This window comes from Dendrobates tinctorius, unplaced genomic scaffold (genome assembly GCF_039654945.1).
Source record: "Dendrobates tinctorius isolate UK_male_01 unplaced genomic scaffold, ASM3965494v1 ptg000086l, whole genome shotgun sequence".
Lineage (NCBI taxonomy): Eukaryota > Metazoa > Chordata > Amphibia > Anura > Dendrobatidae > Dendrobates > Dendrobates tinctorius.
The window spans coordinates 55,044,658-55,058,839 of record NW_027361754.1 but is presented as its reverse complement, the minus strand read 5'-3'; the positions used below and the strand labels follow the sequence as shown (position 1 = coordinate 55,058,839).

The 14,182-nt window shown below is 44.4% G+C and overlaps 1 long non-coding RNA gene across 1 annotated transcript in view; it reads left to right on the top strand.

The window, feature by feature from the left end:
- Positions 1-14,182, top strand: part of LOC141097904 (uncharacterized) — a 109,658-nt gene that overhangs the window by 49,733 nt on the left and 45,743 nt on the right. The window contains exon 2 of the long non-coding RNA XR_012234088.1: positions 11,882-11,995. This is a non-coding gene — a long non-coding RNA (uncharacterized lncRNA). The remainder of the gene's footprint in view (positions 1-11,881; positions 11,996-14,182) is intronic.

The following is a 14,182-nucleotide window of genomic DNA, read 5'->3' as shown; positions in this document are numbered from 1 at the left end:
ACGAAATCGGCCGACTATAGGGAAAAGTCGGGGTCCGACTGAAACACTAAACCCAATGCAAATCAATGGGGAAGCAAAGTCGGCAGGGAGTGGAGGACAGTAAACACACCTACAGTGCCCATTTCAAAGCCAACGACATCAATTCTTATTACTTAAGCTTGGCAACCTTAATTTACTTTATAATAATAGTTATGCATTGAAAACTGGGGGTTATTTGGCTAAAGTTGTGTGAGGGGTAGGGTTGGCGCCAGGTTTTCGTGTGCCCTGGGCCAAAGAGTGTCAGTGCGCTCTTTTAACACATACCACAATTCATAATGCTCCGATACGGCACAGAAATATAGGTATAGTGCAATGAAAAATACTTCACTGCTTACATGACATGACTGATATCTATTTTAAATTCTACAATAGCTCAAAAACCAGACAGTATATTACTCCATACAGTATTATGGCCACCACCTAGTGCGCCATGCAGAATAATGAGCCCCATATATTTCTCCATACAGAATAATTGGTCCCATATAATGTTCCATACAGTATATGAAGAGCTCCACATAATGCTACAGTATATGTTGGTCCCCATGGACGATGCTCCAGTGTGTTATGGGCTCAAATAATGCTCCATATATAATGGGCTCCATTTATAATGCTCCAGTGTATAATGTGCCCCGTAAATGCTGCTCCAGGGTCTGATGTCCCCCATTTGGAATGCTCCAGTATATGTTGGTCCCCATGGACGATGCTCCAGTGTGTTATGGGCCCAAATAATGCTCCATATATAATGGGCCCCATTTATAATGCTCCAGTGTATAATGGGCCCCGTAAATGCTGCTCCAGTGTCTGATGTCCCCCATTTGGAATGCTCCAGTATATCATAGGCCAAATGGATGATGCTCCAGTGTATGAATGGGCCCCATATATCATTCTCCAGTGTATATTGCTCCCAAAAAAATGCTCCCAACATTTAAAAAAATTAAATACCTTTCCTCGCTGGGCACTGCTCTACTCTGGACTCCTCAGCATTGCCATTTTAAAGCTCTCTGCACTTGTACTGTATCTGTAGAGGGCATACAGACGTGATGTCATCGCGCTCTGTAACCTGAATGTCACGGCGGTGAAGCAGGGAGATGTAAGTATTGCAAGTGCTGTGGCCCTGAGCAAGCATGGAGGGCCCACTCATGGGTGATGGCACTGGCACAGGGCCCCTCATAGTACGACGGTATGTCTGACGGCCCTCCCACCAGCAGAGACACTTTTGCGCACTATGAGGGGCCGTGTGCCACTGCCGTAGCCCACGAGTAGGACCCCCCACCTGCTCAGGGAACCGTCACTTTCATCTGCACCTTCCTCTGTGTCACCGTGTAAGATGGTATAGTATGCGGGAAAGGGCACCTGAGTTTCATCGGTGTCACATTCTGGCTCTGTAGAGTGCGAGGGGAATGTAGTGCTGTGGGTCAATGTACCAGCAGAATCATCTAGCAGTGGCTGTGCATAAGTGCACTCCATCTCCGATTCATGTTGGACTGGGGAATTCAGAATTTCACTTGATAACACAGGCATGGCCTGTGAAAAGAGCTCCATGGAGTAATCTGAAGTGTGGGCTGCCGCATCCTTCACTTTTAGTGGGGGTGAAGGAGACAAGGAAAGGGGTGGTTCCTGACCAGAAGCCTGCACTGATGACTCAGTGCTTGCATTTATTTAATCTTCAGAAGAGGAGGCGATAGAGCTGGAGGCTTTTTTGACAATGTAAGGCAAAGCCAGTTCCTGATGCTCCGGCTTTAAAAGCAGTTTACCTACTCCCAGAAAAGGGAGCCTTAAAGGCCTTCTTGTGTCAGCTGATGATGCAGGCTCAACACCTCCTGCCTTAGCTGCTATTGTGCTTTTGGCAATACCAGCAAATGCACCACCACCACCATCAGTACCAGCTGGCCCCCCCACACCCACGTCCGCAGCCTCTTCCACCATACGTAATAATTTTTGTGAAAATGGACTCAAAATACCATCAGATATATGGTACTGTTTCAGAAGCGGACAGCTCTATACAGTCTAGGGATAATTGTAAATCTCCATATATATTTCATGAGTCAGACACAAATGGTCACAGGCTCAGTATGGATTACACAATATAAAAAGCAGTAAAAGGGTAATGGGTCAGAAGCGTACAGCTGTCTACAGTGTTGGGGTAATTGTAAATCTCAGTAGATATTTTCAGAGTCAGAAACAGACTCTCACTGGCCCAGTATGGATTAGACCAGTATATGAAAAGCAGTAAATGGGTAAGGTATCACAAGCATACAGCTGTATAATGTGTTGGGTTAATGTTAAATCTACAAATATATTTCTGAAGTTACAGACAGACGTTCACAGGCTCAGTATGGATTACACAAGAATATAAAAACTTGAAAAAGGGTAATGTTTTACAATCGGTCAGCTGCATACAGTGTTGGTGTCATTTTAAATCTCCTTATTTTTTACCAGAGTAAGACACAAAGTCTCACAGGATCAGTATGGATTACACCCAAATATAAAAATGAGAAAAAGGGAAATGTATTTGAAACGTACACCAGTATACAGTGTTGTAGTACTTTGAAATCTTCGTTTATATTTCAGTGTCAGTCTGCCAGTCCAGACTCTCTGCTAGAGGAAGGTAGATGGATAAAAGTACAGACGTAAAGTCGAGTGATTTTAAATGTTTTTGAATTTGTAATCACAGGAAAACCTCCCGGGAGAATTCGCAGAGGCGATGCTGACCCTCAATAAATTAAACTGTGGATACAGCTAAAACACAAATTAGTGAAGAAAGGGTTGCTGTACTGCAGTTGCGTCGATCCCATCACCGTAACTCGTCTCCATCAAATTGTGATCAAAGCCCCCCCACCATCAGATACACTTTATTGTACTATGAGAGGCCCTGTGCCAGTGCCGTCGCCCAAGGGTTGGGCCACACACCTGTTCAGGGCAACAGCACTTGCGGCAGGTGTTGACCCCGGGCATGGGGTGGGGGGGCAGCCCATTTTGGGTGGTTTAAAAAATGGCATATGTTGATGTGTAGGCTGGACTTTCAGCTGCTGCAAATGGAGGAATTGGAGAAGTCAGAGGAAGAGGAGGACAAAAGCGAGCCTTTTTTCTGTCAACCTATGTGTTATCAGGGGAGGGTGGGACAAAATCTTTTGAAACCCATGCATGGTTCATTTTAATGAAGGTTAGATCATCAACATTTTTGGGTCGACAGACGGGTCCTTTTTTCTGTCAGGATTGATCCAGCAGCACTGAAGACTCTTTCAGACAGCACACACTACCAGCAGGGCAAGCGAGCTCCTGTAAGGCATATTGTGCCAATTCAGGCCATGTGTCCAGTTTTGAGGCCCAATAATCAAAGGGGAATGACCTGTGAGGGAGAACCTCGATATTGGAGGAGAAGTAGTTTGTAACCATAGTTGACAACTGCTGTCTCCTGTCACTTGCAATCGATTCTGTATTAGCTGTCGTGTGTGCGGGACTTGAGAAATCAGACCACAACATGGTCAGGAAACCCCTGTCTCCAACGCCAGTTCGGCTGTGTGCACCACAAACACCTCTTCCATTGTACCCACTACGGGTCATGGGAGAACCAGCTCCGCTGCTGTGTGCTGGGAATGCCTCAAACAAACTGTTTACCAGAGTTGCTTGTTTGTTAGCCAATATTAGCTCTAGGTTCTCCTGTGGCATGATGTTGTGTAATTTGCCTTTATAGCGGTGATCAAGGATGCTGGCCAACCAGTAGTCGTCATCCCTCATCATTTTGGCAATGCGGGGGTCCCTTTTTAGGATCCGCAAGGCATAGTCACACGTGTGGGCCAATGTTCCAGGTGTCAATGCTGCACTGCCAGTGGTGGGTGGAGGAGCACTTTCTGGCAAATCCACATCCCTTCAGTCACGCACAAACCCTGTACCTGACCTTGGCACGCCCACATGTTCTCTTGCCCCCTGAGAAGCATCCTCCTCCCCAAAATAATCATCCCCCTCATCCTCCTCCTCATCTTCCTCTTCTTCCTCCACCTCATCTACAAGAGTTCCCTGACCAGACAATGGCTGACTGTAATCAAGGCTTCCCTCCTCCTCCTCCTGTTGATCCTCAGCTGCAGACGCCTGATCCTAGATGTGCGTCAAAGTTTGCATGAGCAGACGCATAAGTGGTATGCTCATGCTTATGATGGCGTCGTCTGCGCTTACCAGCCGTGTGCATTCCTCAAAACACTGAAGGACTTTACAGAGGTATTTCAGCGTTGACCACTGCACACCCGACAATTCCATGTCTGCCCTCAAACTGCCTGCCCGTGTATCCTCCTACAAATACATTACAGCCTGCCTCTGTTTGCACAGCCTCTCAACCATGTGCATGGTGAAGTTCCATCTTATAGCAACGTCTATGATTAGGCGGTGCTGGGGAAGTTGAGTGATCGCTGCAGCTTCTGCATACGACTGGAGTGGACGTTTGAGCGATGGATGTGCAGTCTTCGCACCTTATGAAGCAGGGCTGTTAACTCCGGATAATTATTTAGGAAGCACTGCACCACCAGGTTCAAGGTGTGAGCCAGGCAAGGTATGTGTGTGAGTTTTGAAAGGGCTATGGCTGCCACAAAATTCCACCCATTATCACTGACTACCTTGCCTGGCTCAAGATGTAGACTGCCCAGCCATGACTCAGTTTGTCAATGCAAGTACTCGGCCAGTACCTCCGCGGTGTATCTACTGTCGCCCAAACACATCATTTTTAAAACAGCCTGCTGCCGCTTACCGCTAGCTGTTCGATAGTGGGACACCTCGTGTGCAACACTGACAGATGTGAATAGAGTGCTTGTGCGACTGCGCTCTGTCGACGAGCTTTCGCTTCTGGAGGAGGAGGGTCGAACGCCTACATCCAACTGTTTCCTATACCGTGGGCTAGGCAGCACTGTTCCACCACCGCTGTCCCCTGTGGAGCCTGCATCCACCACATTAACCCAGTGCGAAGTGATGGACACGTAACGGCCCTGGCCATACCTACTGGTCCATGCATCTGTTGTGAGGTGCACCTTTCCACTCACTGATTGTTTTAGTGCATGGACAATGCGGTCTTTCACATGCCGGTGGAGGGCAGGGATGGCTTTTCATGAAAAGAAGTGCCGACTGGGTAGGTCATAGCGTGGGACAGCGTAGGCCATGAGCTCTCGGAAAGCTTCACTTTCTACCAAATGGAAGGGCATCATCTCTAATGAGATCAGTTTGGCAATGTAGGCGTTCAAAGCCAGTGTACGCTGATGAGAGGATGAGTACTTTCTTGTCCTACTCAGAGTGTCTGCTAGGGTGAGCTGGACTTGAGAGCTGCATATGGGGGAACCTGCATTGGACATGATGGACTGAGAGGAGGTTGGTGATGGTGAGGGTGTTGATGGCCTAGATTCAGTGTTTCCTCGCGAAAATATTGTGTTTGCGTGACTGGTTTGGCCTATCGACGACACCTCAACATTTCTTGATGGTGGTGTGCTTAGCGCTGGCCTTACAGTGGGGGAAGTGATGGAGCATTGCCGGCTAACTTGAGACGGAGCAGGTGCACATGTGCTACCTGAGCTTTTGTAGTCCGTCCACGCTTGCAAGTGCATGTTGGTTAAATGTCTAAGCATGCAACTGGTATTCAAATTTCTTAGATTTTTCCCTCTGCTAAAGGTCCTTCGGCACTTCTTACAGATAACCTTTGCGTCATCAGTAGGATTTTGATCAAAAAAGTGCCACACTGCACTCTTCCTACTATGGTACAAATTTTCAGGGCTTGCACGCTGTGCTAATTTTACCATCTGGCCAAGCTGTCCTGCAACTCTTTTAGCTTTCTTGCCAAGTTTTTTGACAGCTACGGGCCTGCCGGATAACCGCTGCTGCAATGACGATGCCTGCTGCGGATCCTTCTCCTGTTCTGACCTATTGTCACCAGCACCTTCTTCCCCCAATGGATGTCAATACGGGTCAACAATTGGGTTATCCATGACCTCGTCTTCAATGTCACCTGCACCTTCCTCTGTGTCACCGTGTAAGGTGGTATAGTATGCGGGAAGGGGCACCTGAGTTTCATCAGGGTTTGATTCGGGCTCATTAGACTGCGAGGGCAATGTAGTGCTGTGGGTGAATGTACCAGCAGATTCAGCAGTGGCTGTGCATCAGTGGACTCCATGTCAGATTCATCTTGGACTGGGGAATTCAGGATTTGACTTGATAACCCAGGAATGGTATGTGAAAAGAGCTCCATGGAGTAATCTGAAGTGTTATGACTGGGTCACCGAGGAGGAAAGCAGACCAAGCTAAGCCACAGAAAACCAGAGAGGTTGGTAACTAAGCGGATTGGAGACCCCTGATCCTATCCACACAACTAGCAGTAGCCGTGGAGCATACTTACGATGATCTTAGATGCCTCGACACAGCCGGAGAACTAAATAAGCCTAAAGCAAGAGAGGGGAAATCTAAACTGCCCCCAGAGCAGACCCCAAAGGAATAGATAGCCCCCAAACATATATTGTCAGTGAACCAAGATGAAAACACAAACTCAGGTAGGAAAATAGACTGAGCAAACAATGGGGCCCACACTAACTAGACAGGACAGGAAAGACTCTGTCTGCAATCACACAAAAAGCCCTGCAAAAAATGCCCAACACATCTGATAGAAAAAACACTGAAGTCACTAGACTTCACCCACTATATCAGCACTCTGGTATACTCTGAAAGCAGAGCAAAAAGAGGCCAATCTAATAAGGGACAAAAACAAACTGGCACAAACAGTAACATAAGGATGGAAAACTGAAATAGACAAAACCAAATCAAATGTGAACAATAGCAAAAGATCACTTAGCTTGAGCATGCAGGGACTGGGCTGGAAACTAAGACCTCAGGAGGCAGGAAAAAATCACCAGCAGGGATAGAGGGAGTCGGCTGTCTTAAATCCAGTCAGAAATACCAGATCTCCAGTCATCCTTCTCATTATCAGGTGGCAGGCCTCTGTTAATTAAATCAGCTCCATTACCTCCAGTAACCACCAGAGGGAGCTCGGGAAGAGAACTCACAACCCCTCTATCAATATAACCAGCTCCACTACCTTCACTAGTAACCAGAGGTAGGCCAGAAAGTGAATTCACAACACAGAAAGTGTGTGCTGCAGCATCCTTCACTTTTGGTGTGGGTGAAGGAAACAACGAAAGGTGTTGTTCCTGACCAGAGGCCTACACTGACGACTCTGTGCTTGCAGTTTCTGTAACTTCAGAAGAGGAGGCAATAGAGCTGGAGGCTGTTTCGGCAATGTAAGCCAATACCTGTTCCTGATGCTCCGGCTTTAAAAGCGGTTTACCTACTCCCAGAAAAGGGAACCTTAAAGGTCTTCTTGTGCCAGACAATGACACAGGCTCAACACCTTCTGCCTTAGCTGCTATTGTGCTTTTGCCAGAACCAGCCGATGCACCACCACCAACACCACCATCAGTACCAGCTGCGCCCCCCCGCCCATGTCCGTGGCCTCTTCCACCAGTCTTCCTCATGTTTGGGAAAATGTACCAAAAATACCAGTAGAGAAATGGTACTGTATGAGTAGCGTACAGCTGTGTAAGGTGTATGTAAGAAGTGAAATCTCCGTATATGTTTTGTGAGTCACAGACGCTCACCCAGTATGCATTTCACCGTAATCCAACAAGCAGATATACGGTACTGTATCAGAGGTGTTACAGCTGTATACGTTGTTGGTGAAAGTGTCAATCTCCGTATATGTATTTACGGAATGTCGCACACATACACGCTAACTCTCTGCAGATGTGACCGTAATAAGAACACCAGATGTCCAATACTGTTTGACAATCGGACTGCTCAATACGGTGTATAGAAATGTCTGTATATGTATTTATGGAGTGTCACACATGCACGCTGACTATGTGTAGATGTGATAAGAACCGTAATAAGAACACCAGATGTCCAATACTGTTTGACAATCGGACTGCTCAATACGGTGTATGGAAATGTCTGTATATGTATTTATGGAGTGTCACACATGCACGCTGACTATGTGTAGATGTGACAGTAAAAAGAACACCAGATATCCAAGACTGTTTGACAATCGGACTGCTCAATACGTTGTATAAAGAAATGGAAATGTCTGTATATGTATTTATGGAGTGTCACACACACACGCTGACTCTTTGTAGATGTGACAGTAACAAGAACACCAGATATCCGATACTGTTTGACAATCGAACTGCTCAATACGGTGTATAAAGAAATGGAAATGTCCGTATACAGTGGGGAAAAAAAGTATTTAGTCAGTCAGCAATAGTGCAAGTTCCACCACTTAAAAAGATGAGAGGCGTCTGTAATTTACATCATAGGTAGACCTCAACTATGGGAGACAAACTGAGAAAAAAAAATCCAGAAAATCACATTGTCTGGTTTTTTTTTTCATTTTATTTGCATATTATGGTGGAAAATAAGTATTTGGTCAGAAACAAGCAATCAAGATTTCTGGCTCTCACAGACCTGTAACTTCTTCTTTAAGAGTCTCCTCTTTCCTCCACTCATTACCTGTAGTAATGGCACCTGTTTAAACTTGTTATCAGTATAAAAAGACACCTGTGCACACCCTCAAACAGTCTGACTCCAAACTCCACTATGGTGAAGACCAAAGAGCTGTCAAAGGACACCAGAAACAAAATTGTAGCCCTGCACCAGGCTGGGAAGACTGAATCTGCAATAGCCAACCAGCTTGGAGTGAAGAAATCAACTGTGGGAGCAATAATTAGAAAATGGAAGACATACAAGACCACTGATAATCTCCCTCGATCTGGTGCTCCACGCAAAATCCCACCCCGTGGGGTCAGAATGATCACAAGAACGGTGAGCAAAAATCCCAGAACCACGCGGGGGGACCTAGTGAATGAAATGCAGAGAGCTGGGACCAATGTAACAAGGCCTACTATAAGTAACACACTACGCCACCATGGACTCAGATCCTGCAGTGCCAGACGTGTCCCACTGCTTAAGCCTGTACATGTCCGGGCCCGTCTGAAGTTTGCTAGAGAGCATTTGGATGATCCAGAGGAGTTTTGGGAGAATGTCCTATGGTCTGATGAAACCAAACTGGAACTGTTTGGTAGAAACACAACTTGTCGTGTTTGGAGGAAAAAGAATACTGAGTTGCATCCATCAAACACCATACCTACTGTAAAGCATGGTGGTGGAAACATCATGCTTTGGGGCTGTTTCTCTGCAAAGGGGCCAGGACGACTGATCCGGGTACATGAAAGAATGAATGGGGCCATGTATCGTGAGATTTTGAGTGCAAACCTCCTTCCATCAGCAAGGGCATTGAAGATGAAACGTGGCTCGGTCTTTCAACATGACAATGATCCAAAGCACACCGTCAGGGCAACGAAGGAGTGGCTTCGTAAGAAGCATTTCAAGGTCCTGGAGTGGCCTAGCCAGTCTCCAGATCTCAACCCTATAGAAAACCTTTGGAGGGAGTTGAAAGTCCGTGTTGCCAAGCGAAAAGCCAAAAACATCACTGCTCTAGAGGAGATCTGCATGGAGGAATGGGCCAACATACCAACAACAGTGTGTGGCAACCTTGTGAAGACTTACAGAAAACATTTGACCTCTGTCATTGCCAACAAAGGATATATCACAAAGTATTGAGATGAAATTTTGTTTCTGACCAAATACTTATTTTCCACCATAATATGCAAATAAAATGAAAAAAAAAACCAGACAATGTGATTTTCTGGATTTTTTTTTCTCAGTTTGTCTCCCATAGTTGAGGTCTACCTATGATGTAAATTACAGACGCCTCTCATCTTTTTAAGTGGTGGAACTTGCACTATTGCTGACTGACTAAATACTTTTTTTCCCCACTGTATGTATTTATAGAGTGTCACACACACGCTGACTCTGTGCAGATGTGACAGTAATAAGAACACCAGATATCCGATACTGTTTGATAGTCGGACACCTATATACGGTGTATGTATGGAAAAATGTTAATCTCCGTGTATTTTTTTACGGAGTCACACACATATAGCATGTATTTGTCCGTGATACCAGCCGGTACACGGTAGTGTGTGAGGAGCATACACCTCTATACGGTGTGTGAAAAAATGTACGCTCAGTATCTACTGTGCAGAAAAAAAGGACTAAAAGAATTTTTGCTTTTAAAAAAGCAGTCTGCACAGCAGTATGCAAACAGCAATGCAGCTATCAGGGAGCCTATAAGGCAGCCTAATAACCAACAGAGCTGCTGCACACAAATATATCATCCCCTGTCACTGCACACTATACAATTGTGTTTTACAGTGACATTCGCTATCAGCACAAGCAATTTTTTTTTCTTTTTCCCTGCCTAAACACTCCTCCTTATTGAGAACGATCAGCAGCAACCTCTCCCTATGCTAAGATCGGCAAAAATAAGATGGCGGTCGGCGGTCACGGCCTTTTATAGGCACTGTGATGCCACACAAAGCCAGCCAATCTCTTGCATGCCCTTCTCTAACATGGTGGGGGCTGCTGCCGACGTAATCGCGTTGCCCACAGTGTGCGTCCTTCATGATTGGCTGAAAACAGGCACTGGATGGATTGTGGGAAACACAACTTTGGCACTCAAGTCGGCGACCTCATCGCCGAACTCACGCTATGGTCGGGTTTCGATCAGCGAAACCCAACTTTAGCAAAAGTCAGCGGATTCTGAATTTGGCCGACCCGTTTCGCTCAACTCTACTACCAAGTCTTTCCCTCCCCTACTCTGAGCATTGTGGCTTTAAGACTCCTCATCTCGGCATGCTTAACATGTCACTCTCCGCAAGGAGCAACATTACTTCTTGGATCCCTCCTCTACTCTCTATTGTTTCCTGATGTAGCAACCAGGCTTGTCTTCTGGTCCATCCATTACATCAACACCTCAACCTTGGGTCAATCACTACACTGGTGGTTGCCCATCCACTCTGGAATACACCTAATCCAAAGCTTAAAGCAAATCTGTCACCAGCATGTACTGAGCAGTTTGAGGCCTCAGCAGCAGTAACAGGGAGGAGGGACACTGAGGAGCTGTCAGTCAGAGGGTGGGCAGAGATTGGATTCAACTTTCATAAACAATTGTATAGACATTCTGATATGGATTTTCAGAGTGAGTACACCAGTGTCATCAAGTCTAAGAAATTCCATAATGTTTCTATTGTGAAATCTGCTGACAGAACTGTTTTAAAGTGTATCTGTCATTTCATCAAAATCTGAATGAAATTAATAGGATTATAGTGCTCGTGCTTATGATGTCCTGACTGAATAACCAGGGGCTCTCTGGTTTTGGAGCCCATAAAAATAACCAATGTATGTACTCCACAACCAGAGAGTCCCTACGCTTTGGCAAAGTTACAAGAAATCCGCTCTGTCCTTGTTAATGTTTTTACTTGGACTCTACAATATAGGTAATGCATCTTGTGTCTCTGTTTGCCTATACTTCATTGTGTTCCTGCAATTAACTCTTGTCTTGCTGGAAGATACCACACTGCATTTACTTCTCTGTTACATTGCTGCTATTAACCATTACCCTGCTGTCCTAGTCCTTGTTGTTATGCGTGTCGTTCATCAAGACCTGCTTCTCTGCACTGTCGCCTCCAATCTGAGCTGCTCACTGAGACCTCCTGCTTAGAGAAATCCACCAGTTGAACCCTTAACACTATGGCTTTAAACTTAAATGTTGATTATAAAGGTGCAGCAAAGCTTTCTTGTAGAGGTGAAATACAGAGATTTTAATAATTATTGTGTGGGGAGTGAGTAAAGGTTGTGCACAGTGCAGAGATTGCAAAGTCCCATAATCACTTCCTGTGATCTATCTCTGCTTCTCCATTACTAGAGTTGGATTTGACCTAACAACAAGCAATGGAAAGGAAGTTGCAGAGAATGGAGATATCTACTGGCTATTATTTTATGGCATTCTTTTCAGCGGTTTGACAACTTTTTTTGTAAGGTAAGTTAATATTTTGCCTTTTATAACACTGGCTATAAAATCGAGATACATTTATTGACTACTTACTGTAATGCAATGGTTTGGATATGCGCAGTTTACAATATGAGTTAGATAACCTGCTAAGAATTAGAGGCACTACTACATGCTTTCGGCGTTAAGGCTACTGCTTTCTCCTGGGTTTTCTTTGTACCCGTCACCACTCATTTAGTGTCTCATTTGCTTGGGTTTACTTCCTTACTTCCGAAATGTTGCATCCTCTAGGGCAGGGTTCCCCAACTCCAGTCCTCAAGGCCCACCAACAGATCATGTTTTCAGGATTTCCTTTGTATTGCACAGGTGAAGCAATTATCACCTGAGCAATACTAAGGAAATCCTGAAAACATGATGATCTGTTGGTGGGCCTTGAGGACTGGAGTTTGGGAACCCTGCTCTAGGGGATCAGTCCTAGGCCTATTTTCAATTGGTCTTTCGATGATTTTTTTTAAATTTTAGAATATTAACCTTAAAAAAACAATCTTAAATTTGAAAATATAATAAAATCTGTCTTGGAAGCTTGAGCCTGACTAGACAAACATTTTATAGTTCAGAGAGAAAACAGGGTATAAAAACTGCAAACTTGTAACAGTATTAGCCAAATATGGATTACCGTAACCTTACTTCTGTAGTTCATCCGTCACACTTCATGACTGTTAAAAATTTGCAGTGTAAAGTGCTGCGGAATATGTCGGCGCTATAGAAATAAAAAAATTTATTATTATTATTGCAGTCATATGTGACTTATCTCATATAATGTTTTGTCCTTGTGGTCATATTTTACATTCATTATCCATACGTGAGAATCTAAGAGATAGTCAAGGACAACTTTGTATAAAGCACTTGGCACAGTGTGCAAGAGATCATCCTTATAATATGGACTGTGTATGTTAATATGTCTCTAGCCCAGAAGCATTAAAATGTCAACAGGAATGAAGTTTGAATGTGTTTTGTGACATTAGACACTCAGCGATGCTCTTGAGGTCCCAGCCTATCAATACATAATGAAGCTTAATTTTAATTAGCAACGTGTAATACTTAATTTCCCCTGTGGTGGTGCAGCAGGGAAATTGAATAGCTGCTGCCAAGTTCCCACACTTACTCCAGCTGATTGCTGGAGTTCAGTTGCTGCTTGTGACTTGGCTGTTTATCAACTTACATGAAAACTTCCCATGTGACTATCTCATCACAGCCATCTTATTGGAGATGGATGAGGAACCTCATTCTAGTCCACAGTTATGTAAAGTGACTAGAAGGTATAGTCCTGATTCCTTACTACTTGAACTCCAATACTTATTCCCTACTAGGTACCAATATAATGTTGCTACTAACTGCAGAATACCCAAGGTGAAGCTGAGCAATGTCATATATAGCTGACTTTATACAAAACTCAAAATAATAAGTCATACCTTAAATCAGGGGGCATAATGAGAGTGAATAGCCCCTGTGAAGGACCACCCATGTTTATATTTAAAGAGTGTATGAAAATTATGATTATTGTAAATGTTTTATATTTTGTACTTATTTTATAGGAGAAAAAAAAACAATCTGACTTTTATTTTACTCCTAATATATAGGTATATAGAGACACCGTATAGCGGTGTACGCTCCTCACACACTACCGTGTACCGCCTGGTATCACGGACAAATAGAAGCTATCTGGGTGTGACTGGAAAAACAAGCCGAGGAGATTTTCCATTTTTCCAGACCTACACCTTATAGAGCTGTCCGCTTTTCAAACAGTTATCTGCTGTTTGATCACAGTCAAAACTAGACAGAGACAGCGTGTGTCAGTCCGTATAAAAATAGACGGAGACTGACAATTTTCCATACAGACACCGTATAGAGCTGTCCGATTCTCAAACAGTATTGTATATCTGCCGTTCGCATTACAGTCACATCTATACAGAGTCAGCGTGTGTGTGTGTGTGTGTGACACTCCGTAAATACAAATACGGAGATTGTTAGTTACACAAAAAACGTATACAGCTGTACACTTCTCAAACAGTTTCGTATATCTGCTTTTTCGATTACGGTTAAATACATACTGGGGGAACGTCTGGGTCTAACAAAATATATACGTAGATTTAATTTTTTTAATACACCTTACACAGCTGGACGCTCCTCATACAGTACCATCTCTCTGCTGGTATT